Here is a 27,470-nt window from a genome sequence, read left to right as displayed (position 1 = left end):
AGCTTCTCTACGTCTCCCCTCGCCTTTCTATCCCCATATGATATCTCCAAATTACTAGCTCCTTTAGATTTTATTACAAAAAGCACCAATTTTAAAACTAACTTGAAGGAGCTGGGAGGGAAGATGGCGGCGTAGGAGGACGCTGGGCTCACCGCGCGTCCTGCTGATCACTTAGATTCCACCTACACCTGCCTAAATAACCCAGAAAACCACCAGAGGATTAGCAGAACGGAGTCGCCGGAGCCAAGCGCAGACGAGAGGCCCACGGAAGAGGGTAGGAAGGGCGGCGAGGCGGTGCGCGCTCCACGGACTGGCGGGAGGGAGCCGGGGCGGAGGGGCGGCTCGCCGGCCAAGCAGAGCCCCCGAGTCTGGCTTGCAAAAAGCGGAGGGGCCTGACGGACTGTGTTCCGACAGCAAGCGCGACTTAGCGTCTGGGAGGTCATAAGTTAACAGCTCTGCTCAGAAAGCGGGAAGGCTGGAGGACAAAGGGAAGGAGAGCTGCTGAGCCCCCGGACGACAGAGCTCAGTTTGGTGGGGAACAAAGGCGCGCGCCAGCGCCATCTCCCCCGCCCATCCCCCAGCCAAAATCCCAAAGAGAACCAGTTCCTGCCAGGGAACTTGCTCGCTCCGCGCGCAAACACCCAACTCTGCGCTTCTGCGGAGCCAAACCTCCGGCAGCGGATCTGACTCCCTCCTGCTGCCACAGGGCCCCTCCTGAAGAGGATCACCTAAGGAGAAGCAAGCTAAGCCTGCCCCTCCTGCCCCTGTGCACCTTGCCTACCCACCCCAGCTAAGACGCCAGATCCCCAGCATCACAAGCCTGGCAGTGTGCAAGTAGCCCAGACAGGCCACCCCACCCCACAGTGAATCCCGCCCCTAGGAGAGGGGAAGAGAAGGCACGCACCAGTCTGACTGTGGCCCCAGCGGTGGGCTCCGGGCAGACATCAGGTCTGACTGCGGCTCCGCCCACCAACTCCAGTTATACACCACAGCACAGGGGAAGTGCCCTGCAGGTCCTCACCACTCCAGGGACTATCCAAAATGACCAAGCGGAAGAATTCCCCTCAGAAGAATCTCCAGGAAATAACAACAGCTAATGAGCTGATCAAAAAGGATTTAAATAATATAACAGAAAGTGAATTTAGAATAATAGTCATAAAATTAATCGCTGGGCTTGAAAACAGTATAGCGGACAGCAGAGAATCTCTTGCTACAGAGATCAAGGGACTAAGGAACAGTCACGAGGAGCTGAAAAACGCTTTAAACGAAATGCATAACAAAATGGAAACCACCACAGCTCGGATTGAAGAGGCAGAGGAGAGAATAGGTGAACTAGAAGATAAAGTTATGGAAAAAGAGGAAGCTGAGAAAAAGAGAGATAAAAAAATCCAGGAGTACGAGGGGAAAATTAGAGAACTAAGTGATACACTAAAAAGAAATAATATACGCATTATTGGTATCCCAGAGGAGGAAGAGAGAGGGAAAGGTGCTGAAGGGGTACTTGAAGAAATAATAGCTGAGAACTTCCCTGAACTGGGGAAGGAAAAAGGCATTGAAATCCAAGAGGCACAGAGAACTCCCTTCAGACGGAACTTGAATCGATCTTCTGCACGACATATCATAGTGAAACTGGCAAAATACAAGGATAAAGAGAAAATTCTGAAAGCAGCAAGGGGTAAACATGCCCTCACATATAAAGGGAGACCTATAAGACTCGTGACTGATCTCTCTTTTGAAACTTGGCAGGCCAGAAAGAATTGGCACGAGATTTTCAGTGTGCTAGACAGAAAAAATATGCAGCCGAGAATCCTTTATCCAGCAAGTCTGTCATTTAGAATAGAAGGAGAGATAAAGGTCTTCCCAAACAAACAAAAACTGAAGGAATTTGTCACCACTAAACCAGCCCTACAAGAGATCCTAAGGGGGACCCTGTGAGACAAAGTACCAGAGACATCACTACAAGCATAAAACATACAGACATCACAATGACTCTAAACCCATATCTTTCTATAATAACACTGAATGTAAATGGATTAAATGCGCCAACCAAAAGACTTAGGGTATCAGAATGGATAAAAAAACAAGACCCATCTATTTGCTGTCTACAAGAGACTCATTTTAGACCTGAGGACACCTTTAGATTGAGAGTGAGGGGATGGAGATCTATTTATCATGCTACTGGAAGCCAAAAGAAAGCTGGAGTAGCCATCCTTATATCAGACAAACTAGACTTTAAATTAAAGGCTGTAACAAGAGATGAAGAAGGACATTATATAATAGTGACAGGGTCTATCCATCAGGAAGAGCTAACAATTATAAATGTCTATGCACCGAATACCGGAGCGCCCAAATATATAAAACAATTACTCATAAACATAAGCAACCTTATTGATAAGAATGTGGTAATTGCAGGGGACTTTAACACCCCACTTACAGAAATGGATAGATCAACTAGACACACGGTCAATAAAGAAACAAGGGCCCTGAATGAGACATTGGATCAGATGGACTTGACAGATATATTTAGAACTCTGCATCCCAAAGCAACAGAATATACTTTCTTCTCGAGTGCACATGGAACATTCTCCAAGATAGATCATATACTGGGTCACAAAACAGCCCTTCATAAGTTTACAAGAATTGAAATCATACCATGCATACTTTCAGACCACAATGCTATGAAGCTTGAAATCAACCACAGAAAAAAGTCTGGAAAACCTCCAAAAGCATGGAGGTTAAAGAACACCCTACTAACGAATGAGTGGGTCAACCAGGCAATTAGAGAAGAAATTAAAAAATATATGGAAACAAACGAAAATGAAAATACAACAATCCAAACGCTTTGGGACGCAGCGAAGGCAGTCCTGAGAGGAAAATACATTGCAATCCAGGCCTATCTCAAGAAACAAGAAAAATCCCAAATACAAAATCTAACAGCACACCTAAAGGAAATAGAAGCAGAACAGCAAAGGCAGCCTAAACCCAGCAGAAGAAGAGAAATAATAAAGATCAGAGCAGAAATAAACAATATAGAATCTAAAAAAACTGTAGAGCAGATCAACGAAACCAAGAGTTGGTTTTTTGAAAAAATAAACAAAATTGACAAACCTCTAGCCAGGCTTCTCAAAAAGAAAAGGGAGATGACCCAAATAAATAAAATCATGAATGAAAATGGAATTATTACAACCAATCCCTCAGAGATACAAACAATTATCAGGGAATACTATGAAAAATTATATGCCAACAAATTGGACAACCTGGAAGAAATGGACAAATTCCTGAACACCCACACTCTTCCAAAACTCAATCAGGAGGAAATAGAAAGCTTGAACAGACCCATCACCAGTGAAGAAATTGAATCGGTTATCAAAAATCTCCCAACAAATAAGAGTCCAGGACCAGATGGCTTCCCAGGGGAGTTCTACCAGACGTTTAAAGCAGAGATAATACCTATCCTTCTCAAGCTATTCCAAGAAATAGAAAGGGAAGGAAAACTTCCAGACTCATTCTATGAAGCCAGCATTACTTTGATTCCTAAACCAGACAGAGACCCAGTAAAAAAAGAGAACTACAGGCCAATATCCCTGATGAATATGGATGCAAAAATTCTCAATAAGATACTAGCAAATCGAATTCAACGGCATATAAAAAGAATTATTCACCATGATCAAGTGGGATTCATTCCTGGGATGCAGGGCTGGTTCAACATTCGCAAATCAATCAACGTGATACATCACATTAACAAAAAAAAGGAGAAAAACCATATGATCCTGTCAATCGATGCAGAAAAGGCCTTCGACAAAATCCAGCACCCTTTCTTAATAAAAACTCTTGAGAAAGTCGGGATAGAAGGAACATACTTAAAGATCATAAAAGCCATTTATGAAAAGCCCACAGCTAACATCATCCTCAACGGGGAAAAACTGAGAGCTTTTTCCCTGAGATCAGGAACACGACAGGGATGCCCACTCTCACCGCTGTTATTTAACATAGTGCTGGAAGTTCTAGCAACAGCAATCAGACAACAAAAGGAAATCAAAGGCGTCAAAATTGGCAAAGATGAAGTCAAGCTTTCGCTCTTTGCAGATGACATGATATTATACATGGAAAATCCGATAGACTCCACCAAAAGTCTGCTAGAACTGATACATGAATTCAGCCAAGTTGCAGGATACAAAATCAATGTACAGAAATCAGTTGCATTCTTATACACTAACAATGAAGCAACAGAAAGACAAATAAAGAAACTGATTCCATTCACAATTGCACCAAGAAGCATAAAATACCTAGGAATAAATCTAACCAAAGATGTAAAGGATCTGTATGCTGAAAACTATAGAAAGCTTATGAAGGTAATTGAAGAAGATTTAAAGAAATGGAAAGACATTCCCTGCTCATGGATTGGAAGAATAAATATTATCAAAATGTCAATACTACCCAAAGCTATCTACACATTCAATGCAATCCCAATCAAAATTGCACCAGCATTCTTCTCGAAACTAGAACAAGCAATCCTAAAATTCATATGGAACCACAAAAGGCCCCGAATAGCCAAAGTCATTTTGAAGAAGAAGACCAAAGCAGGAGGCATCACAATCCCAGACTTTAGCCTCTACTACAAAGCTGTCATCATCAAGACAGCATGGTATTGGCAGAAAAACAGACACATAGACCAATGGAATAGAATAGAAACCCCAGAACTAGACCCACAAACGTATGGCCAACTCATCTTTGACAAAGCAGGAAAGAACATCCAATGGAAAAAAGACAGTCTCTTTAACAAATGGTGCTGGGAGAACTGGACAGCAACATGCAGAAGGTTGAAACTAGACCACTTTCTCACACCATTCACAAAAATAAACTCAAAATGGATAAAGGACCTGAATGTGAGACAGGAAACCATCAAAACCTTAGAGGAGAAAGCAGGAAAAGACCTCTCTGACCTCAGCCGTAGCAATCTCTTACTCGACACATCCCCAAAGGCAAGGGAATTAAAAGCAAAAGTGAATTCCTGGGACCTTATGAAGATAAAAAGCTTCTGCACAGCAAAGGAAACAACCAACAAAACTAAAAGGCAACCAACGGAATGGGAAAAGATATTTGCAAATGACATATCGGACAAAGGGCTAGTATCCAAAATCTATAAAGAGCTCACCAAACTCCACACCCGAAAAGCAAATAACCCAGTGAAGAAATGGGCAGAAAACATGAATAGACACTTCTCTAAAGAAGACATCCGGATGGCCACCAGGCACATGAAAAGATGTTCAGCGTCGCTCCTTATCAGGGAAATACAAATCAAAACCACACTCAGGTATCACCTCACGCCAGTCAGAGTGGCCAAAATGAACAAATCAGGAGACTATAGATGCTGGAGAGGATGTGGAGAAACGGGAACCCTCTTGCACTGTTGGTGGGAATGCAAATTGGTGCAGCCGCTCTGGAAAGCAGTGTGGAGGTTCCTCAGAAAATTAAAAATAGACCTACCCTATGACCCAGCAATAGCACTGCTAGGAATTTATCCAAGGGACACAGGAGTACTGATGCATAGGGGCACTTGTACCCCAATGTTCATAGCAGCACTCTCAACAATAGCCAAATTATGGAAAGAGCCTAAATGTCCATCAACTGATGAATGGATAAAGAAATTGTGGTTTATATACACAATGGAGTACTACGTGGCAATGAGAAAAAATGAAATATGGCCTTTTGTAGCAACGTGGATGGAACTGGAGAGTGTGATGCTAAGTGAAATAAGCCATACAGAGAAAGACAGATACCATATGGTTTCACTCTTATGTGGATCCTGAGAAACTCAAGAGAAACCCATGGGGGAGGGGAACAAAAAAAAAAAAAAAAAAAGAGGTTAGAGTGGGAGAGAGCCAAAGCATAAGAGACTGTTGAGAACTGAGAACAAACTAAGGGTTGATGGGGGGTGGGAGGGAGAAGAGGGTGGGTGATGGGTACTGAGGAGGGCACCTTTTGGGATGAGCACTGGGTGTTGTATGGAAACCAATTTGACAATAAATTTCATATAAAAAAAATAAAAAAATAAAAAAATAAAAAAAAAATAAAACTAACTTGAAGTAGACAGGAAAAGATAAATCGGGGGGGGGGGGATTAAGCTCTTACTGAATATGAAAAACTTGGTCTTTATTGTTGCAGAGTATCCTATGTAGGCCATATAAAATCAGCTACAAAGAAAAAAAATGCTTAATGAGCAGAAATAAGAACTAAGTTTCTCCTTATAAATTCTATTATAATACAAAAAATAACTTGGTCTTTATTTATGACTTCCCCCTCCTAAAGAATTTGAGGTGCTTCCAATAAAAAAAATACATGCAATAATCAAATAAGAAAGGAGCAACAAGACTAGGGAAAATAGAAGTAAAAGTGGTGATTTTAGACCAATAAAAAGAAACACACAAATATCACAACATAGAAGCCTAGGATAATAGCTACAGTTGAGCTTTATATTTGTTTCTGAGCTACAGAGAAAAATAACAACCAGTTAAATTTACTTTTCCAATTTAATATTTAGCACAATGTTCTAAAGCAATTTTGTCATATGAAACTTCTCCAGATTATTCAGTGATGTCACTGACAGTCCCCTCAAGACCATTCCTACTGAAACCAAAAATGCAGTAAATCTTTTTCTACACCTATTTCTCCTTATATTTTTTAATAATAAATAAATAAATAAATAAATAAATAAATAAACAAACAAACAAACAAATAAATAAAACTAGGACAGGGGCGCCTGGGTGGCGCAGTCGGTTAAGCGTCCGACTTCAGCCAGGTCACGATCTCGCGGTCCCTGAGTTCGAGCCCCGCGTCGGGCTCTGGGCTGATGGCTCAGAGCCTGGAGCCTGTTTCCGATTCTGTGTCTCCCTCTCTCTGCTCCTCCCCCGCTCATGCTCTGTCTCTCTCTGTCCCAAAAATAAATAAACGTTGAAAAAAAAAATTTTTTTTAATAAAAAAAAATAAAAAATAAAAAAAATAAAAATAAAAATAAAAATAAAACTAGGACATAAGAATGATTATCCCAAAAAGCAAGAACTTGTAGTAAAGGGAATCTCAGGTGATAGAATTAGATACCACCTCCAAAGGTGGTTGGAATAGATAAAATAGAAGTAAATAAAATAAGTTTTTATCTCAGGGCACCTGGTGGCTCAGTCGGCTAAGCATCTGACTTCAGCTGAGGTCATAATCTCACGGTTTGTGAGTTCAAGCTCCAAGTCAGGCTCTGTGTTAACAGCTCAGAGCCTGGAGCCTGCTTTGGATTCTGTGTCTCCTTCTCTCTCTGCCCCTCCCCCACTTGTGCTCTGTCTCTCTCTGTCTCTCAAAAATAAATAAATGTTTTATATATATATATATATATATATATATATATATATATATATATATATATATATTAGAGTGTAATAAAGAGATGTCCCTTTTCTGAAAACTGTACCCAATTCTCCCACCTCCTTCTCTCCCTCACCCTAGCCATTCTCTTTCACCCTTGGGGTGGGGGTAGGGGTTACTCAAGCCACCTTATTTATTCTGCTCAATTAGGGCCAAGTGGCTACCCAGATCAGAGAAGCTCAGAAGGGTGCATCTACAAAGAGAGAAAACAAAACTGACCACAGTAAGAAGCAGAGGCTAAAGGTACAGATAAGAGTCTGTGACTTTTGGTCTTCTTCCTGTTATTCCCTAAGGCCTGGGGAAATTCTGGGAATGCTGTGAGACAACAACATTGTGGACTTTTAATAAGCGTCCCGTTTTTCTTGGATAATATTAAAATGCAACCAATGAATATAATTTCATGAGCAGCTTAGAAAATACATTCCATGGGGCGCCTGGGTGGCTTGGTCGGTTGAGCGTCCGACTTCGGCTCAGGTCATGATCTCACGGTCCGTGAGTTCGAGCCCCGCGTTGGGCTCTGTGCTGACAGCTCGGAACCTGGAGCCTGTTTCAGATTCTGTGTCTCCCTCTCTCTCTGCCCCTCCCCTGTTCATGCTCTGTCTCTCTCTGTCTCAAAAATAAGTAAACGTTAAAAAAAAGAAAAAAGAAAAAGAAAATACATTCCATGAATGGGGATTTTGTTGGTTTGGCTTGATTCAAGCATTAGAACTTGTAGCATCGAGAAGAAAAGATAAATTCTACCATAAATACCACCTTTCTCAGCCAACCTTTGATGAAGGTGTTAAAGAGCAGACAATTGGAATAGCGTCCTCCTGCAGGGCCTGATGTGCTAGTGCTCTGGGCTGATCCATAGTCTTCAAAAACCTCGCAAGCAGATAGTCACATCTTTTTTGAAAACTTGGTAGAAACTTTTCTGGACTTAATCCAGATGGGCTCAGTCAGACCCAGGAGGTTAATCAAGATCAGCAATCTAGAGAAGATCAGCACTCACCAGGCAGATGGGCTTTACACTGTTTTGGCAGCAATAGGGAGTCCTTGAGCTTTTTTAAATGTAAACCTCATGATCAAAAGCGTTTATTATGTCAGAATCTAAATGAGGCCAGTTGTTCAAGAGCTACAGAGTTGGGGAAAAAAATGTCAAGTAGCCATCCAGAACCTCCAATGGTAGTTTTTTATACGGACTTGTCATTTTTATTATAAAAATAATGCACACTTATTGCAAAAAATCCTGAAAACATTGAAAAATATATAACAGAAGACAATTAAAGGGGTGCCTGGGTGGCTCAGTCGGTTGAGTGTCCAGCTCTTGATTTCAGCTCAGGTCATGATCCCAGGGTTGTGGGATCAAGCCCTGTGTCGGGCTCCATGCTAAGCATGGAGCCTGTTTTGAATTTTCTCTCTCTCCCTCTTCCCTCTCCCACTCATGTGCACAAGTGCTCTCTCTCTCACTCTCTCTAAAATTAAAAAAAAAAAAAGAAAATAATTAAAAACCCAATCTCCTGGGATAATCACTATCAATATTTTGCCATATATCCCTCTATACCTTTTTCCTAGGCTTATGAAAACAACTTTTCCCATAAAAATATTTCATCTATATATACAATTATGTAACCTTAGCAATTAATTATAAATGTATGTCAATGTTAAAGACTCCACATCATCATTTGAATAACTACATAACTTTCCAGTAAAGGGACAAGCCATCAAATAATTTATTTAACTGATTGCCTTTTACTGATTTCTGGGTTTTGGTTATTATAAAGAGCACTGAAATGAAGAATATTCATTTAATGTTCCAGTTAATCCATATTAACTTGTTCAGTAATCTCCCCTGAATAAATCCCCAATATAATTCTTCAGTCAAAGAAGCTTAAAAAGCTCTTTAAAATTTGCTGTGTTTCGGGGCGCCTGAGTGGCTCAGTCAGTTAAGTGTCTGACTTCAGCTCAGGTCAAGATCTCGTGGTTTGTGAGTTTGGACCCCGCATCAGGCTCTATACTGACAGCACAGAGCCTGGAGCCTGCTTTAGATTCTGTGTCTTCCTTTCTCTCTGCCCCTCCCTTGCTCATGCTCATGCTCATGCTCTGTCTCTGTCTCTCTCTCTCTCTCAAAAATATATAACCATTAAAAATTTTTTATAGATAAATAAATAAAATTTGCTGTGTTTCACTCACTTGAAGGAATTTCTTAGTGGTAAGAAGTTCATAATAAGATTAAATTAGATATATTTCCAAATGGTTCTTCCATGTTCTTTTCTGCAGCATGCTTCCTTAAACTTACTATTATTTTCTAGGGGCTCTAGGTTTTGTTTGGCTTCTTTTGTTTTCTTGTGGGTACCAACTATCTTCTTCAAATCCAAAGTCTGGTGAGCAGACCCTACATTTAGCCCAATAAGATGCCCTCTTCTTGAGAGCAGTCCAGAGGCTTAGACAAATAGAAACCAATGGGTAAGATGAAAAGCCCTTCCTTCCCCTACAGTCTGCTTAATGCCAAAATTTCAAATGTACAATTATGTATACAAATGAGCCCAGGAACACCAGGTCAAATGTATGGGAAAGAAACAGCTGCTTCCAGAGGACCAGGAGATAGTGTTAGACTTACCCAATATAGTCTACACTTGCCCATGTAATGGACACTCTCGTGAAGACATCCCAAAATTTATGCTATCATCTGACGTTTAGCAATATTAATTATATTTATCAATTAGTTAAGAAAGTAATTTTCTGTTTTAAGTTATACAACTACCCCAAGAGGAATGACCCACGGGAAAAAAAATTCTTAAAATCTTCATCCGATAATGCCTCAGCAACAAGGAATTGTCACAGTGCAGATGAAATATAATATGCAGACACCTCAGAGGGAAGGTATCACAGTCTATCACCTCCAACAAGAGAACAGAATTTATAGAAAATTGGTCCTCGTCATATGAGCCCAGATGCACAAAGACTACTTTCAAGCCTCCTGTTAGGGGTTGAGTGGTATCGGTTGAATGGTATCCCCCCAAAAAATCCATATGTTGAAGTCCTGACCCCCCAGTATGTCAGACCCCTATTTGGAAATAGGGTCATTGCAGATGCAATTAGTTACTTAAGATGAGGTCATACTGTAGTAGATGGGCCTCTAATCCATGTGACTGGTGTCCATATAAAAAGGGGCAATTTGGACAGGGAGACAGGCATAGAGGGAAGACAAATGTGAAAACATGGAGGAAGAAGGAAACCACCAGAACTAAGAGAGAGAAGCATGGAACAAATTTCTCCCTCACAGCCTGCAGAAGGAACACTACTGACATCTTGACCTCAGACTTCTGGCCTCCAGAATCGTAAGACAATAAATTTCTGTCACTCTAAGCCACCCAGTTTGTGGCACTTCGTTATAGCAGCCCTAGCAAAATAATAAACTGATCTATCCACCTTTAACACCAGAAAGGAGAAATGCATAAAACACTAAAAAAGAAAAGGGATTCACTTTCCAAATTCCTACTCTTCTTTGGAAATATGTAAAACATTAAACTACTGAAATTAAGTCATAGCATCGGACATTTGATTAGAGCCCAGAACAGAAAAACCCCCATCATTGGGGAATGAAATAACTTGCCTGTAGAGCTATTAGGTAAAAGAGCTGAGGTCTGACCCAGGCCTGTCCAGAGACAGTCACTCTGCCTTCTGCTATTTCTGGCAGGCTTTCACCTCTCTTCTGAACCCTAACCTGTCTCCCCTTTTCTCCTCTCTGGCCCTCAGATACTCAAGGCCCACATGCTGCCTATAAGCCATAGCCCCCACTACAGCACCCTACCCAAACCAACCCTCCTCCAGAGAACCACATTCCAAAATGCACCTTCGTTCCTCCCCTTTGCTCAACAAACAAAACCCCCAGACCTTCAGAATCAGATCTCTTCCAGGCACTCAGAAGAAAGCAATCTGAATAGCTAAAGCAACTGACACAAACGTGTATATAAGATATACAAATGCCTGAGGAGTTTATAAACCAAAAATCTGTCTGGCAGAATGTGAGCTGAATAACTTTAATAAGATGCATTTTAGGTGTCACTTGATAATCCTGGGAAATTTACAGCTCAGGGTGGCTGGCTTCTCAGGAGAGCCACGGAGAGTTATTGAGTGAAGAAGAGGGTCAATACCCCAAGTTGGAGACAGGGCACGGGGGGAGATGCAGAGAAGAGAGCGACAAAAGATAGCTTATCTAAGAGAACTCTTAGGTAGACCTCATACTTAGCCTGTTCCACCATTTTGCCTAACACAGGATGGAGAACTTTAGTCAGAGCATTGACTCTCAAGTGCTTTTAGATGTCATGATAACAGCAGCTTTACTGAGCTTCTTCCATGTCTCAGCCACCACCCTCAGCACTTCTTAGGTATTACCTCATTTCATCGTTAAAACAATGCTAACAAGTGGGTGTCATAATCCCTTTTATACATGGAAAAACAGAGGCACCAAAGGGCTAAGTGATTTGTCTAATACGGAATAAAACCAGTGTCCAAACCCAGGCAGACCAACCCCACAGGCTCCCACTCTGACCACTGCTCTATGCAGGCAAACCTCATATGTGACATGGGGTATTATTATTCCAGCAAAAACATACAGTAGTGAATTAAAGCATCTGCCCGCCCATCTGAGATACAGCAAATGTTTCCGCTTAGAAGCCCAACGCCGACCTAAGTAACTCTGACAGGCCAGCCTGCTGGAGCCACCAGCCACACCTGTGCATCCAGGTATGTCCTCAAGTGTCACTCAAATGATAGGAGTGACTACAAGAGCCCAGCCTCTGGAACCTAGTTTAAATAAGTAAACAAATCTAAAAATATGACTTCTGCCTGGAGGACTCTGGCTATTCCTTGTGGCTCAGATTCCAATTGTGCCTTCTCACTGTACTCCACTGGAGATGACCAAGTGGCATTCCGGACACAAGTCAACACCTTAAACACAAAATCAAGAGGCCTACTCCCTGCCCCACTCTGGGGCACTCCACAGTGGCAGTCCAAACAGCTTGTCTGAACTGTCACACTAAAGGAACTTATTTTCAAACAGAACAGAAGGAAGGAAAAAAAAAAAAAAAAAGTCCCAAATGTCTGCTCTCCTTCCAGGATTTAAAAGGCCTGATGTAAGAAAGTAAAAATAACAAAATTAAATGTGTGAAATTCTAGTGAGTGTAATGCTTCCAATAGTTTGTTTTACCGTAAATTCTTAATCTGCCTGTGCCTTTTCACTTCAGTAAAGGAAAAGTAAAGTGTATCAGTGCCTGCCTACAAAAAAAAAAACTGTGGCTGAACCTAAGGCTCTCTCAGAATGGATGTGATTTCGGAATATAAATCTGAGCTTGCGGTGGTTTTCAGTTTTATTTCTCAATAAACAGGGCAGCTCTAAGAATTTCACATGCACACACACACAGAGCATACAGGTACTTCTCTTACAGAATGATCCTAGGGATAACAAACAAAACAGTGATGTCTATGCCTCTGCCAAGACAGGACCCGCTCACACTTTCAGGGAGAGCCTGATAGCTGCTCTTAGGGCCCGTCAGAGTGGTCCTCATCTAAGTACACCCAGGCCTCAGGCCCCATCGGAGAAGGGATTGATGAGTTCCCATTTCTAGAAACCGGCAAGCCTCCTGCATGCAACAAGGCCTGAGTCTTTCCTGACCCCCCAGCAAGGGCATTACATTAGCTGCAACAAGTCTGATGAGCTGAAGTGCAGAAGACACAAAAAAAGGGTGAGGGGTGGAATCTCCCCCTCCAGAGGATGGGAGCAGCACTGCCTAATGCAAGGTGCAGATCACAAGGACGGGGAGCTTGAAAGAGGGGCTGAAGAAGAAACAGAAAGGAGTAAGTGGGAGCAAGAAAGGGGGCAAAAGTGAAGGACACCTGCTCTAGCCAAAAGGAATAGTGTTTCTCCCAAAGAAAGTACCTGTGGGGAAGGAGGTAATGAGTAAGCTGGATCAAGTCACAGCCTTTGACCCTTCTTCTATACCAAGCAGGTGAATCAATTACCTCAATCCATAATGGTCTTGGGTAGATTGCTCCTGGGGAAGAGCAGCAAGGCAGGAGGTCCCAGAGAAAGGAGCAATGACCACCATGTCATCATTCATGAGGGAGGGGGAAGAAAAGCAGGAAGAGGAAGAAGAAGGAGAAGAAGGAGAAGAAGAAAAATTGCGAGGCAGGATGCATCTGGATCGGCCCTGGGATTCGGTAGTAGAAAACGCCTTTGAGTGACTTGGAGGAGATAGCACATTCCTCCAGACTCATGCTATGAAAAGGCCACGAAAAGGCCATCCCCCACACTCTTCACGGTCTATTCCAAACCAGTGCTGTTCTATCTTTCCTGAAAAGCCTCTTCCTTTGAAGCATGTGCTATTCTGTAATACCATCCTCTTCCATAGCCTCCCCGGGGCTGCCTGAAGGCTTTGGCATCTGGCTCTAAGTCTTTCTCTCTCTTAGAGTCCTGCCAACATCTGGCTAACTTCAGTGTTCATGTTGATGACCTGGCCAATCTGATTTCCTCAGTATTCACGGGGTGCCAGGCACCATATCTGTAACTTTGCCTCGTTATCTGTAACCTTCACAACAGACCTATAGGGATGCTATTTAGAGATAGCAAGGGCTAGGATTCTAAACCATGCTGGTCAGACTCCCAAGTTCATGTTCTCCTCTCTTTGCAACACTGGCTCAGAATGCACCTAAAATATAAACCTGAAAATCCTGCTCTCTAACTATACATTCTTACATTGCTACCTCTCCCATTAAACTTCTTCTTCCACCTCATCAAACGTCTAACCCGTCAACTGCCGCCTTTACTCCCAGCTTATCAACCCTTCCTGACACTTCTTCCTTCCATACCTGTGGCCAGAGGAAATGCCAGGAAAATCCCTCCTGAGACTGTTTCTTTGGCTCAATGCCCATGTAATGAACCCTCTCCCTTTGATCACCAGACTACTGATTAAATTAGTAAAACCCTTTAGGCCTAGAATTGTAAGCAATGCTATGATGGTGATGTAAGTGCCGGTTTGAACTTTTAATAAGTGTGTTAGATTGCTTGGAACCAGGTGGAGAGAAAACAGCTGATGGCAGGTGGCAATTGATAAGAACCATGGCTATTCCCAGTTAGCCTCATAAAAATGAGGCCCTGTGCTTTCCCTTGAGCTCCTTGGGCCTCTTGATCTAACAGAAGCACACTCTAACAATGATGTCACTGCTAGCATCAGCTGAAAGACATGCTGTCTCCTTTCCATCCTGAAGAGAGTGACTCAGCACTCTAGGGGTTCCATAGGTGGCTGACAAAAATCTTCCCTTTACCCTTCCATCGATATCCACCCACTACCACTGAATGAGAGGGAAAGTAAAATGTAGCCTTCACTGGGGACCTCCCTTCCCTCTTCTCCAGAACCAAGATTTGCAGGGAGGGTTGGAGAGTGGATAAAGTGGACTTTTGCAGTTTGAGGTGAACACGAAAGTACACCTATGTGTCCTCTGTCACTGGGCATGACAAAAATGTAAACAAATATGAGATAGATCTGTAATGAGTTCTGAACCCATCAATAACACAGACAATGATTCCCAGTCAATCACTTTAACGGTGTTCTCATCAATATCTCCATTCTCTTGCTCTGCTGTCCTATTCTTCCATCCCCTCTCCTGATAATCCCCAGAAACTCTCTGATTTCCCCAATTCTGAGAGTTCTGGTACTCTTGGAGAGAATCACAAAACTATGTTGATAACCTTAATTACAAATTTAGGAGCTCCAATCTCTGCTCTTCTCTAAATATTCCTCTACTGTGTTTCCCTTTAGCAGCACTTCTAAAGCTGTTCCATGTTCTTCAAGTCCCCTACCCCAACCCTAGCCCCTTTATCCTAAGACAACATTGTTGCCTAACTTCCAGAAACATAAAACAAAACAAAAACAGTCATCCACAACTTCCATCCCTTCCACCTTTCATGTTTTATTTTCACCCATCTTCTCCATTTCCTTCTTGTCCAAAAACAAAAGTATCCTAGTCCTTTCCAGGACCAGTCACTTCACTTGCATTTTGGTCCCATCCTTGCTTTGCCTTTCTAAGATGTTTCATCACTTCTTGAGTCTTCCCCATCCAAACAAGCCATCAATAAAGCAAGCCTCTCCTCAGTTCCACCTCATCCTCAAACCACCCTGTGGCTGCCCTTCATTCACAACCAAGTCATAATTTTTCTCCCAATCCTACTCCCATATCAAAGTTCCCCATGGAAAAAGTCAACATTTTCCAGTGCATCAAACCCAGTCTGCAGTCCTCATCTAACTCTCTTCTCTGAAATTATGGCATCGCCATAAATTGGTCTCGTGTGAGTTAAAAGCAGGAATACTGGAGTCAGTGGCCTGAGTGCACTGTTTGAAAACAAGTTGGTAGAAACCAGTTTGTAATTACAATTACAATTGACCTTGTGTTGAATTGCTCAGCTATAGCCTCAGTTTCCTCATCCTAAAAAAGGGGAAATACACTAATGGCTCCTTGTATTTAAAGCTTATTAGCTAGGTTCACAAATGAAGAGGTAGAATTTGAAATAGCGAAAAGCTGGATTGGAAGTCAGGAGAATGCAGATTTAATCCCAGCCATAGAATCTTTGTAATAACAAGATCTCTGGGCCTCATTGTTCAAATAGACTGGGTGATCATGAAAGCCCTTTCTGCCCTAAACATTTCTTTTTTTTTTTAATTTTTTTTTTTAACGTTTATTCATTTTCGAGACAGAGAGAGATAGAGCATGAATGGGGAAAGGTCAGAGAGAGAGGAAGACACAGAATCTGAAACAGACTACAGGCTCTGAGCTGTCAGCACAGAGCCCGACGCGGGGCTCGAACTCACGAACCGCGAGATCATGACCTGAACCGAAGTCGGATGCCCAACTGACTGAGCCACCCAGGCGCCCCTGCCCTAAACATTTCTATGACACAGAGAGTTTGGCAACAATTTGAGAAAATGTACAAATGAGTGTTGTGTGAGCAAACACATAATAAGGGCTTCAGGGAGAGGGAAGAGCAATAATACCAGGAAATTTGAAGGAATTTTAGGGTCCAATGGACCCTAAAACACAGGGAGGATTTTGACTGAAGTAAAAGAGGAGGCAAAGATTTCTGAGTTTGAGAAGCAAAACAACAAAGGCCTGGAGTGATTTCAGATGCACCAGGATGACCTCCCAGACAAAAGTATCTTCCTCATCTTGTCAGCAGGTTCTGAATGTCAGTAAATGGTTTTGAAATGATTGTTAACCCATAAATATGTTGTTATTTATAACTGATAAAAGTGAATGTGACCTATGATCTTCAGCCATTAAAGTCATTTGTAGAAGAATGGTGAACGAAGGATGTATTTCATGGTATTTGCTCACAACGATGGTTGTCTCTAGGCAATAGTTGTAAGTGACTTTTATTATGTTTATCTATATTTTCTAAAATGAACATGAATTGTTATTGATAATTAGAAAGAATAAAAGCATATTTTTAAGGTCTTAAATGCAACAAAGGACGTGGTGACATCTTAATCCATTAACAATAATGGGAGGGACTGATTGACAAATGGCTGGGACTCTGTTGAAGGCACAAAGGTGTCAGGGGCACTGGGAGAGCTGTTACAAGGGGAGATAGCAAAGCATTGGCAATATACTTTGCCTAGCTCCTAAACTTGTCTCTGCAACAGTATATTTGAATCTCTTCAAGGCCATTTTGTTCTTTTTAACCCCCAATTTTATTTCTAGTATCCAAAAGGATTCAAAGATTTTACTAATTGCAAAAGATCTCTTTTTAAGTGTTAATTACATCAAGGGTAATGCAACTACTCATTCTTTTTCAGTGATGAATGTCTGTCTGTTATTCTTCACCTCAGTCCTTACTCTCAGATTTGTGGAACCTCGGAGTAATTAATGGAGTTCTGAGAAGTGAAAGGCTGGGCAGGATGACTCATATGAATAAGCACGATGGGGATAGTTTTTTACAGCTACAGATGTAGTTTTTTTCTGTTTTTTTTAATTTTTTTTTCAACGTTTATTTATTTTTGGGACAGAGAGAGACACAGCATGAACGGGGGAGGGTCAGAGAGAGAGGGAGACACAGAATCGGAAACAGGCTCCAGGTTCTGAGCCATCAGCCCAGAGCCCGACGCGGGGCTCGAACTCACGGACCGCGAGATCGTGACCTGGCTGAAGTCGGACGCTTAACCGACTGCGCCACCCAGGCGCCCCCAGATGTAGTTTTAATTCATTCTCTTCTATTAAGGTTTTTTGCAGCCTTTCCGCCATTATGGCCTCAGAGAAAGGGAAAAAGCAACTCCTTCCTCAGGAAGGAGGACAGGATTTAGAAATATTTCCTACCAACCAGAAGGAGAAATTAAAACCTTGCAGTGAATGGTGACCTTAAATAAGAGATATAAGCAGGGAGACAAGCATGGCATGGTTTCTTTGCCTTAGGCCTAAATCTCAACATGAGATATTATTAGGTAAAGGCTGAGGTAAAAGTAGAGGGGTTTCTGTCCCCACTTCCTATTGGAACTCCAGGAGGAAACTGCATCCCAGAATGACTTCCACACTAATATGGACGAGTCTCATGAGAGGAAAAATGGTGTGATTAGAAGAAAGAAAGTTTGAGGTAATACCCCTAAGTCTTCCTCAGCTTGCATGCAGCAAGGAAGGAATCCAGAAATTCCCCTGTGCCCCCACGGAAGGATTCCTGGTGAATTTCCAAGGAAGTTGCCAAGCAGCAGTGAAGAGACCCTGTAGCCAAGGACCATGGAGAAAACCACCCCATCTAAGAATAAATGAGAATCCCAGCAGGCTTCAGGAGCATGTCTGCACCAGCCAGAGATGAGGTGAGTCAAGTTATCTAGGGAAGACCAAGCAGAAGAACCGAGAATGATAGAGACCCACGTTCACAGGAAGTAGATACCAGAGGACTGTTAGTGACCTGCAGATAAGTGACACTGGTGTGGAGAACAGAGGAGAGCACAAGGGCCTACATGTGTGGAATTGAAGCCTCCTCTCTGCTCAGAACTTAAAGTCACTTAAGACCAGCAGTGCTCCAGTAAATGTTTCAACAATGGACTCTCCAGAGAGGAAAAGCCCTAGTTTGTATCACGTGGAGATTTTTATGGTGTGAATACTCCCACCAAGGCAGACTTGAAGCTACTAACATTACACCATTGAACTTGGAGTTGGGAAGAGATGAGATATCTCCACTTACAGATAAAGTAAATAACTTCAGTTGTACGGATAATGTCATTCAGTAGTTAGGAAATGATGGTGTTTTTTTTTCAACGTTTATTTATTTTTGGGACAGAGAGAGACAGAGCATGAACAGGGGAGGGGCAGAGAGAGAGGGAGACACAGAATCGGAAACAGGCTCCAGGCTCCGAGCCATCAGCCCAGAGCCCGACGCGGGGCTCGAACTCACAGACCGCGAGATCGTGACCTGGCTGAAGTCGGACGCTTAACCGACTGCGCCACCCAGGCGCCCCAGGAAATGATGAGTTTTGAATCTTACTTTCTTTTTAATATTACTTCTTTAATTGTAAGTTGATAGAACTTAATTGTTAATAAAGACGGTGTATAAAAACTGAGTTGTACAAAATTCCCCAAAATTTAGCAATTCTGATAAGCCATCGGAAGCCAGCTGAGCCTCCCACTGCTTAAGAACCTGTACCCATTTTCTCCCAATGTCATCTTGGAGGAGAGGTACGGGGAAGTGGAAGGAAAATTAAACAGCTGGGTCACTTACCCAAAATAAATTACCGCTAATTGATGTCAGTGTCTACTACCACCTTCTCCACCATCATTTCTGACTTGAAAGCTCAGAAAGAAGGTAAAATCAGTTACAAAATATATAAAGAAACTATACTTTCTTTGCACATCTTAGAATTTTTGTGTGTATCAATTAGAAATTCTGTGCTGAGGATCGCCTGGGTGGCTCAGTCGATGAAGTGTCGGACTTCAGCTCAGGTCATGAGCTCGCGGTTTGAGGGTTCAAGCCCCAAAACAGGCTCTCTGTGGGCTCTCCGTTGTCAACATGGAGCCCACTTCAGATCCTCTGCCTTCCTCTCTCTCTGCCCCTCTCTGGCTTGTGCTCTCTCTTTCTTTTTTAAAAATTTTTTTTTTCAACGTTTATTTATTTTTGGGACAGAGAGAGACAGAGCATGAACGGGGGAGGGGCAGAGAGAGAGGGAGACACAGAATCGGAAACAGGCTCCAGGCTCTGAGCCATCAGCCCAGAGCCCGACGCGGGGCTCGAACTCACGGACCGCGAGATCGTGACCTGGCTGAAGTCGGACGCTTAACCGACTGCGCCACCCAGGCGCCCCTCTCTCTTTCTAAAAGATAAACATTTTTTAAAAAATTAAAAAAAAATAATAAAAGTATACTTAAAAAAAGAAAAGAAATTCTGTGTCAAGTAATGAAATCTTCCAGTGAGGGTAACTTATGTGAGTGGGGGTATATTTTTCTCACATAATGAACAGTCAGGCCTGTACTTCATGGCCACAAAATGGCTGCCCCAACTCAAGGCAATACATTTACATTCAAGCCAAGATGAAGGGACAAAAAACCCAGCAGTTTCTGTACCCTTTTAACAGCAGCACAGAAACTTTCCTAGAAATCTTCCTTCTCTTGACCCTCCCCACTTCCCTCCTCCCGGTGGACTTGTGTTGCTTAAGTCTTACTGGTCAGAACTAGGTTACTTCACCACTTCTAGCTGCAAGGGACACTGGGGAAAATATTCCAGTGTCCTAGACTGGAATTAGCCTAGACCAGTCAGGATGCAACTGCTTAGGGCTAGGCATGTTGCTGCCAATATATGAAGAAAACCAGAGTTCTGCTAGCAAGGAAGAAGGGATAATGGAGAATGAGCAAGCTGGAAGCAGAGTCTAGGACAACATAAAACAGTATTTCTGACGCTAATCCACACGGAAAGTGGAAGAACTATTTTAAATGGAAAAGAGTCAAGATTGGCATTTGTTTGCCAAAGCATACAATGGAAATTCAGGAAAAGCCTGGAAGTATCTCTCACATCTAAGGCAGAAGTTATCAGAAACGCAAAGGCCTGGAGGTCTTAGCTGCTGCCCAACCTCCTGGCCCCACTGGCCATCAGGCTGCTTTAGCATCCGTTGGTCCCCTCAGACTCCTAAAGGAAAGCACTTCCTTTCAGCCACTTCAAGGTCAGGAAATGGGATAAAGACAGTGAAGTCCAATGGTAAAAACGTTCCCATCAGGAAAAAGTTAGGGAATAAGAGACTCTGGTTGTTTAATATTTTAGGTTGCTCAGAGCTTTTATCAAGTAGTGCTTTCTAGGGACCTGAGTCCCACTTGCACTTTCCTTAGTACACACTTGAAGTATCATTTATGAAGCTGGGGAGAGCTGCAGGACTGAGAAGGAAAGTAAAAAGAAGGTCCTTCCTTCCCTGCCCCTGCTGAACCTCCAGACTAGCAAAGGTTAATTACTAGAATATTTGGGGCTTATTCCTTGGGAAAGGAGCTGAATGACTAAATACTGTTGAGTGCTGAGTCCCACAGCCCATCAGCAAACGGAGCCTGCCCTGCTATGACCAACAGGGCGTGTGCCTCTCATTTGGCCAATAAACTACTTCTACGAGTCACACTATATCCAGGAAAAAGGCAAGTCACAGATGTTCCAGAGATGGAGGCTGAAGGTCCTAGGGGTGAAATATTAACTACCAGACAGGAGTTAAATGTTAAATTAAAAATTCTACATTAGCAGGGCGCCTGGGTGGCTCAGTTGGTTAATGATCTGACTTCGGCTCAGGTTATGATCTCACTGGTTTGTGGGTTCAAGCCCTGCATTGGGTTCTGTGCTAATAGCTCAGAGCTGGAGACCCTGCTTCAGATTCTGTGTCTCCCTCTCTCTCTGCACCCCCTCCACTCATGTTCTGTCTCTCAAAATAAATAAACCAAAAAAAAAAAAAAATTCCACATTAGCTTTGCTGAAATAAAATGTGGGCCTTTTAATTGAATATGTTGAATAAATGCAAATAATTTCAAGCAAAAAAAATTTTTTTTCAAGCAAAAAAGATCTGATTCATCCGACCACACTGCAAAAATCACATATATGAATTAAGTTTATTCTTCTAGTGAAACATAATCCAGTGCTTTCCCATCACATAATACTATCTTACCTAAAGAACACTGACAAAGTAGCATTTTGAATTTTTTTGTTTTCCATGTTTCTTAACCAAAGTTCTCTCCTTGAAGTCTGTATTTGTGGTGGTGGTAATGGGGGTGGGGCGGGGGGGGGGCGGGCAGTGGTGCCTATGTAGGCACATTTGCTGCCTCTGTAGACAAGTGCTCAGACTTGAAAATGTTAACTAATTTCATTTTCTTGATAAAGTTTGTGAACAGAACTGAGTCATACCAAAAATACCTCTACAAGATTTGACCTTTTACTTAAATCCCACATTGAGATAATACACTTAAAATGGTTATCAATAAGACCTTTGTTCGTAAAAGCACATTTAAAATAAATCACTTTTTAAAAGAAGAAAACTGTTTTCAATTAAGTTCTTTACAGGCAATCAGATTGAAAGTTATGTTTGCCCTTTTATTTTCTTTATACATAAATTACACCCAAGAGGCCATGATAATAGCACTATACAAACTTTGCTTTACCTTTGTATTTACTTCTTGTCAAAATAAGCTCTACAAATTAATTTGTTTTTAGAGTGCTTTATGACCAATAAGCCCCAGGGTGAAAACAATGCAGGCAGTAACCATTTTTTATTGTTCACAAAAAAAAAAAAACAAAAAAAACAAAAAACAAAAAACCTAGTCCAATTATATAAGGATAAGTGATTCTTAATTCCTTTTGATGAAGAGTTTACTTGTAGTAGAAAAATTTCACTCAATTCTAATAATGTTTTATCATTTAGAAAAGTTTTAAAAACAGACTTTTTGCTTGAGTTCCCTGAGCAAGGTGACCCTTCAGTAATACCTAGTTGTTAGTAATACTAACAACTAGGCTTGGCCTCCTGTATGTTTTAACTACCTAACTAACATTGTCATTGAACTTCTGTTTGCCCCATAAAACGCTGAAAGCTTACTACATAGATATATAATCTGAAAAGTATTAATTCTGAAATATATTTCCCTTACTTCTCAAATTTCCTATTTTTTCCCTTTTGGCGTGGCCCTCCATCCCATCCATGTTAAAGGCTTTTTTACGAGGGGCAGATTTTGCATTTTCCTTAGTGAGTTATTATTAACGTCCTAGAGGGGGGAAATTCTTATCTTAGCAAGCAGAAGTCTGGAAGAAAATTAATTTGGTAATGAAGTAATTTTATATATAGGTATTTATTTTTATGTATTTAGTTGATATATAAATTTAATCCATAAAATGAGCTTGCTACTTCTCAAATTAGCTACGATAAGTGAAAGATTTTAAAATTGGATCTCATGGGGTATTTGTTAAATTACTCCTCCTCTACCTCTCCCACCATAGCCTATATAGGTTAACACAGGATGAGACCCCAGAGCCCAAAGTAGGATTGGAAGAGATGTCTGTTCCCCAAACTTAGCAATGAGAAGAGTTAGAGAAGAGTTCAGGGATTTGAAGAAGCTGAAAATTTCATCAATGCAAAAGGGCAAACACAAGGCTGGAAAGGAAAGACATAGGCCAAGTTTGATATGCTTTGGGAGTGAAGAACGGGAGATGGGAATAAAGAACAGTCCAGAATAGGCTCTGGAACAAGGAGGGCACACGCATACCAGTCTTGAACCTTTGAGGGAAGGACAAGGATGGAAGAAGGTTCAGGTGACCAAGCAGGGAGTCTGATTTGAAGCGACAAGGAACAATGATAAGAATGGCCATAAGACAAAGACTCCACTAAAACAGAGAACTATCAAGCAATATTCCTGATGAACAGAGATGCAAAAATCCTCCATAAAATACTAGCAAACCAAATTCAACAATATATTAAAAGAGTATTCACCACAATCAAGTGGGATCTATTCCTGGGTTGCAAGTGTGGTTCAATATTCACAAATCAAATCAATCAATCAATGTGATACACATCACATCAATGAGAAAAAGGACAAGAACCGATTATCATTTCAATAGTTGCAAAAAAAAAAAAATAGCATGTGACAAAGTACAGCACCCATTGATTGTAAAAACCCTCAACAAGGTAGGTTTAGAGGAAACATACCTCAACACAATAAAGCCCATCTATGAAAAATCCACAGCTAACATCATCCTTAATGGGGAAAACCTGAGACCTTTTCCCTTAAGGTCTGGAAGAAGACAAGGATGCCCACTCTCACCACTTTTATTCAACATAGTCCTGGATGTCCTAGCCACAGCAATCAGACAACAAAAAGAAATAAAAGGCATTCAAATTGGTAAAGAAGAAGTAAAACTTTCACTCTATACAGATGACATGATACTATATGTAGAAAAACCTAAAGACTCTACCCAAAACTGCTAGAACTAATAAATGAATTCAGTAAAGCCACAGGATACCAAATCAATCTACAAAAATCTGTTTCATTGCTATACACTGAAGCAGCAGAAAGAGAAATTAAGAAAACAATCCCACTTACAACTGCACCCAAAATAATAAGAATCCTAGGAATACACCTAACCAAAGAGGTGAAAGGCTGAAAACTATAAGACACTGATGAAAGAAACTGAAAATGACACAAAGAAATGGAAAGACGTTCCATGCTCATGGATTGGAAGCACACATACTGTTAAAATGGCTATATTACCCAAAGCAATCCACATGTGTAATGCAATCCCTATCAAAATACCAACAACATTTTTCACACAACTAGAACAAGCAATCTTAAAATACGTATGGAACTACAAAAGACCCCAAAGAGTCAAACCAATCTTGTAAAAGAAAAAACAAAGCTGGGGGCATCATAATTCCAGTCTTCAGGTTATATTACAAAGCTGTAAGTAATCAAAACATTATGGTACTGGCACAAAAATAGACACATAGATCAATAGAACAGAATAGAAAATCCAGAAATAAACCCACATTTATATGGTTAATTAATCTTCGACAAAGCAGGAAAGAATGGGAAAAAGTCTCTTCAATAAATGATGTTGGGGAAACTGGACAGCAACATGCAGAAGAATGAAACCACTTTTTACACCATACACAAAAATAAATTCAAAATGGGTGAAAGACCGGGGCGCCTGGGTGGCGCAGTCGGTTAAGCGTCCGACTTCAGCCAGGTCACGATCTCGCAGTCCGTGAGTTCGAGCCCCGCGTCAGGCTCTGGGCTGATGGCTCAGAGCCTGGAGTCTGTTTCCGATTCTGTGTCTCCCTCTCTCTCTGCCCCTCCCCCGTTCATGCTCTGTCTCTCTCTGTCCCAAAAAAAATAAATAAACGTTGAAAAAAAAATTAAAAAAAAAAAAAAATGGGTGAAAGACCTAAGTGTGAGACCTGAAACTATAAAAATCCTAAACGAGAACACAGGCAGTAACTTCTTTGACATCAGCCATCGCAATTTCTTTCTAGATATGTCTCCTGAGGAAAGGGGAACAAAAGCAAAAATTAACTTCTGGGACTACATCAAAATAAAAAGCTTCTGTACAGCAAAGAAATAATCAACCAAACTAAAAGGCAACCTACTGAATGGGAGAAGATATCTGCAAAAGACCTATCAGATAAAGGGTGACTATCCAAAATATAGAGAACTTATAAAACTGAACATCCAAAAAAGAAACAATCCAACTGAAAAATGGGCAGAAGGCATGAACAGACATTTCTCCAAAGAAGATATACAGATGGCCAACAGACACATGAAAAGATGCTCATCATCACTTATCATCAGGGAAATGCAAATCAAAACCAATATGAGATATCACCTCACACCTATCAGAGTGGCTAAAATCAACAACACAAGAAACAACAGGTGTTCACAAGGATGTAGAGAAGAAGAAACACTTGTGCACTATTGGTGGGAATGCAAACTGGTGCAGCCACTGCGGAAAACAGTATGGAGGTTCCTCAAAAAGTTAAACATAGGACTAACTACATTATGATACAGCACTCGCACTACCAGGTATTTACCCAAAGAATACAGGAACACTAATTTAAAGGGGTACATGCAACTCTATGTTTATAGCAGCATTAATTTCAATAGCCAAGATACACAAGCAGCCTGAGTTCCCATTGATTGATGAATGGATAAAGATGTGATGTATATGTGTATACACACACACACACACACACACACACACACACACACACAACCACGCTGGAATATTATTCAGCTATAAAAAAGAATGATATTTTGGAGCACCTGCATGGCTCAGTCAGTTAAGCGTCCAACTTTGGCTCAGGTCATAATCTGGGGGTTTGTGGGTTTGAGCCCCAAGTCAGGCTCTGTGCTGACAGCTCAGAGCCTGAAACTTGCTTCAGATTCTGTGTCTCCCTCTCTCTCTGCCCCTCCCCTGCTCACACTCTGTCTCTCTGTTTCTCAACAAAAAATAAATGTTAAAATTTTAAATGTTAAAAAAAATTTTTTAAGAATGAAATTTTGCCCTTTTTGTGACAACATGGATGGAGCTAGAGAGCATAATGCTAAGGGAAATAAGCCAGTCAGAGAAAGACAAACACCATATGATTTCACTCATATGTGGAATTTAAGAAACAATACAAACAAGCAAAGGGAAAAACAGGAGAGAAAGAGAGAGACAAAGCAAGAAATAGACTTTTATTTATAGAAAGCACACTGATGGTTACCAGAAGGGAGGTGGGTGGAGGGATGGGTTACATAGGTGATGGGAATTAGAGAGTGCACTCGTGATGAGCACCAGGTGATGCATGAAACTGTTCAATTACTATATTGTACAACTGAAATTAATATAACACAGTATGTTAACTAACTGGAATTAAAAACTTAAAATTGTCCATAGACTTCAGGTAAAATCAGTATTTCTCTTGAGTCTTTCCTTTTGGGCCAGTTACTGGACCAGAGATCTCTGAGAAAGTTCCCCACAGAAGTAACACCATTACAGCATATGTTGCCTCCCAGTTAATTGGATTAAAACCATTAGGAGCTGAGTCTCCATGCCTCTTATATAAGCCACTTCTGTGAGAAAGAGCCTCCTACCCAGAAGGCCCATCCTACCTACCAGATATTTCCCTGTGATTTGGCCCAAATAACCACCAATTGGATCGCCTGTAATCTGCCCACAGAGTTCTTGCTCAGTCAAATTCTCAGGTGAAGAAAAGTTGATAATCCAAAACCCAACAGGCATCATACTGAGGTGAGTCAGCTCAAGCAAGCTTCTCTGAGACAATCCATGTTAGCTGAAGCTAATGGGGGAAAAAAGCCACAAGATTTCTTCTTTTTTTTTTTTTTTTTTTTTTTTTTAACTATGGAATGCTTCACAAATCTGCGTGTCACCCCTGCTCAGGGGCCCTACTAGTCTTCTCTTCATCATTACCATTTTAGTACATGTGCTGCCAAAGTGAGCACAAGCACAGGATTTCTTTAAGCTATCATTCAGGCAAAAATTCTAACTGTTCCTTTTGAGGTGGGTAGACCATTTCGATTTCATGGAATATGAATATGAACACCTTCTTTAGGAAAAAAAATCATTTTTTATAGAACAGAGAATGTTCTATCATTTCTTGCTGCCAAAGACAGCAATATAAAGTATATACCCTAAGTTGTTAAATAAAGTAGAAGGAAAATGATCTACAGATTAATATAACTTCTTGAGAAAAACACTGGAAAAAAATAATCTTACTAAAATTTTCTCATGCCTTTCCTTTCGCTGAATTCTAGAAGCATGATCACGTCCATCAAGTAATAGCCATATATATAAATGGAAACTGAATGGTAAATTATATGTTCCTACATTCTTCATGAGTACTGTGATGGATAAATTTATGGGTCAACTTGATGAGGCCACAGAGTGCCCAGATAGTTACTCAAATATTATTCTGGGTGTGTCTATGCGGGTGTTTCTGGAAGAGATTAACATTTGAATTGATAGACCTGGTAAAGCAGATAGTCCTGGCTACTGTGGGTGAGCCTCATTCAATCAGTAGAAGGCCAGAATA

At 41.3% G+C, this 27,470-nt stretch overlaps 1 protein-coding gene and 1 non-coding gene across 8 annotated transcripts in view; both read right to left on the bottom strand.

Annotated features, from left to right (window-relative positions):
- LOC147584782 (uncharacterized) overlaps positions 1–27,470 on the bottom strand; it is a 475,011-nt gene that overhangs the window by 349,936 nt on the left and 97,605 nt on the right. The gene's annotated exons all lie outside the window — the stretch shown is intronic.
- LOC112861822 (U6 spliceosomal RNA) lies at positions 26,774–26,880 on the bottom strand. The gene has a single exon (XR_003223712.1). It is a non-coding gene; the product is annotated as a U6 spliceosomal RNA (small nuclear RNA).

Source organism: Puma concolor, chromosome A1, assembly GCF_028749965.1.
Source record: "Puma concolor isolate L17-30 chromosome A1, mPumCon1.1.hap2, whole genome shotgun sequence".
Taxonomy (NCBI): domain Eukaryota; kingdom Metazoa; phylum Chordata; class Mammalia; order Carnivora; family Felidae; genus Puma; species Puma concolor.
Note: the sequence above shows the minus strand (reverse complement) of the source record. Positions and strands in the feature narration are given on the sequence as shown.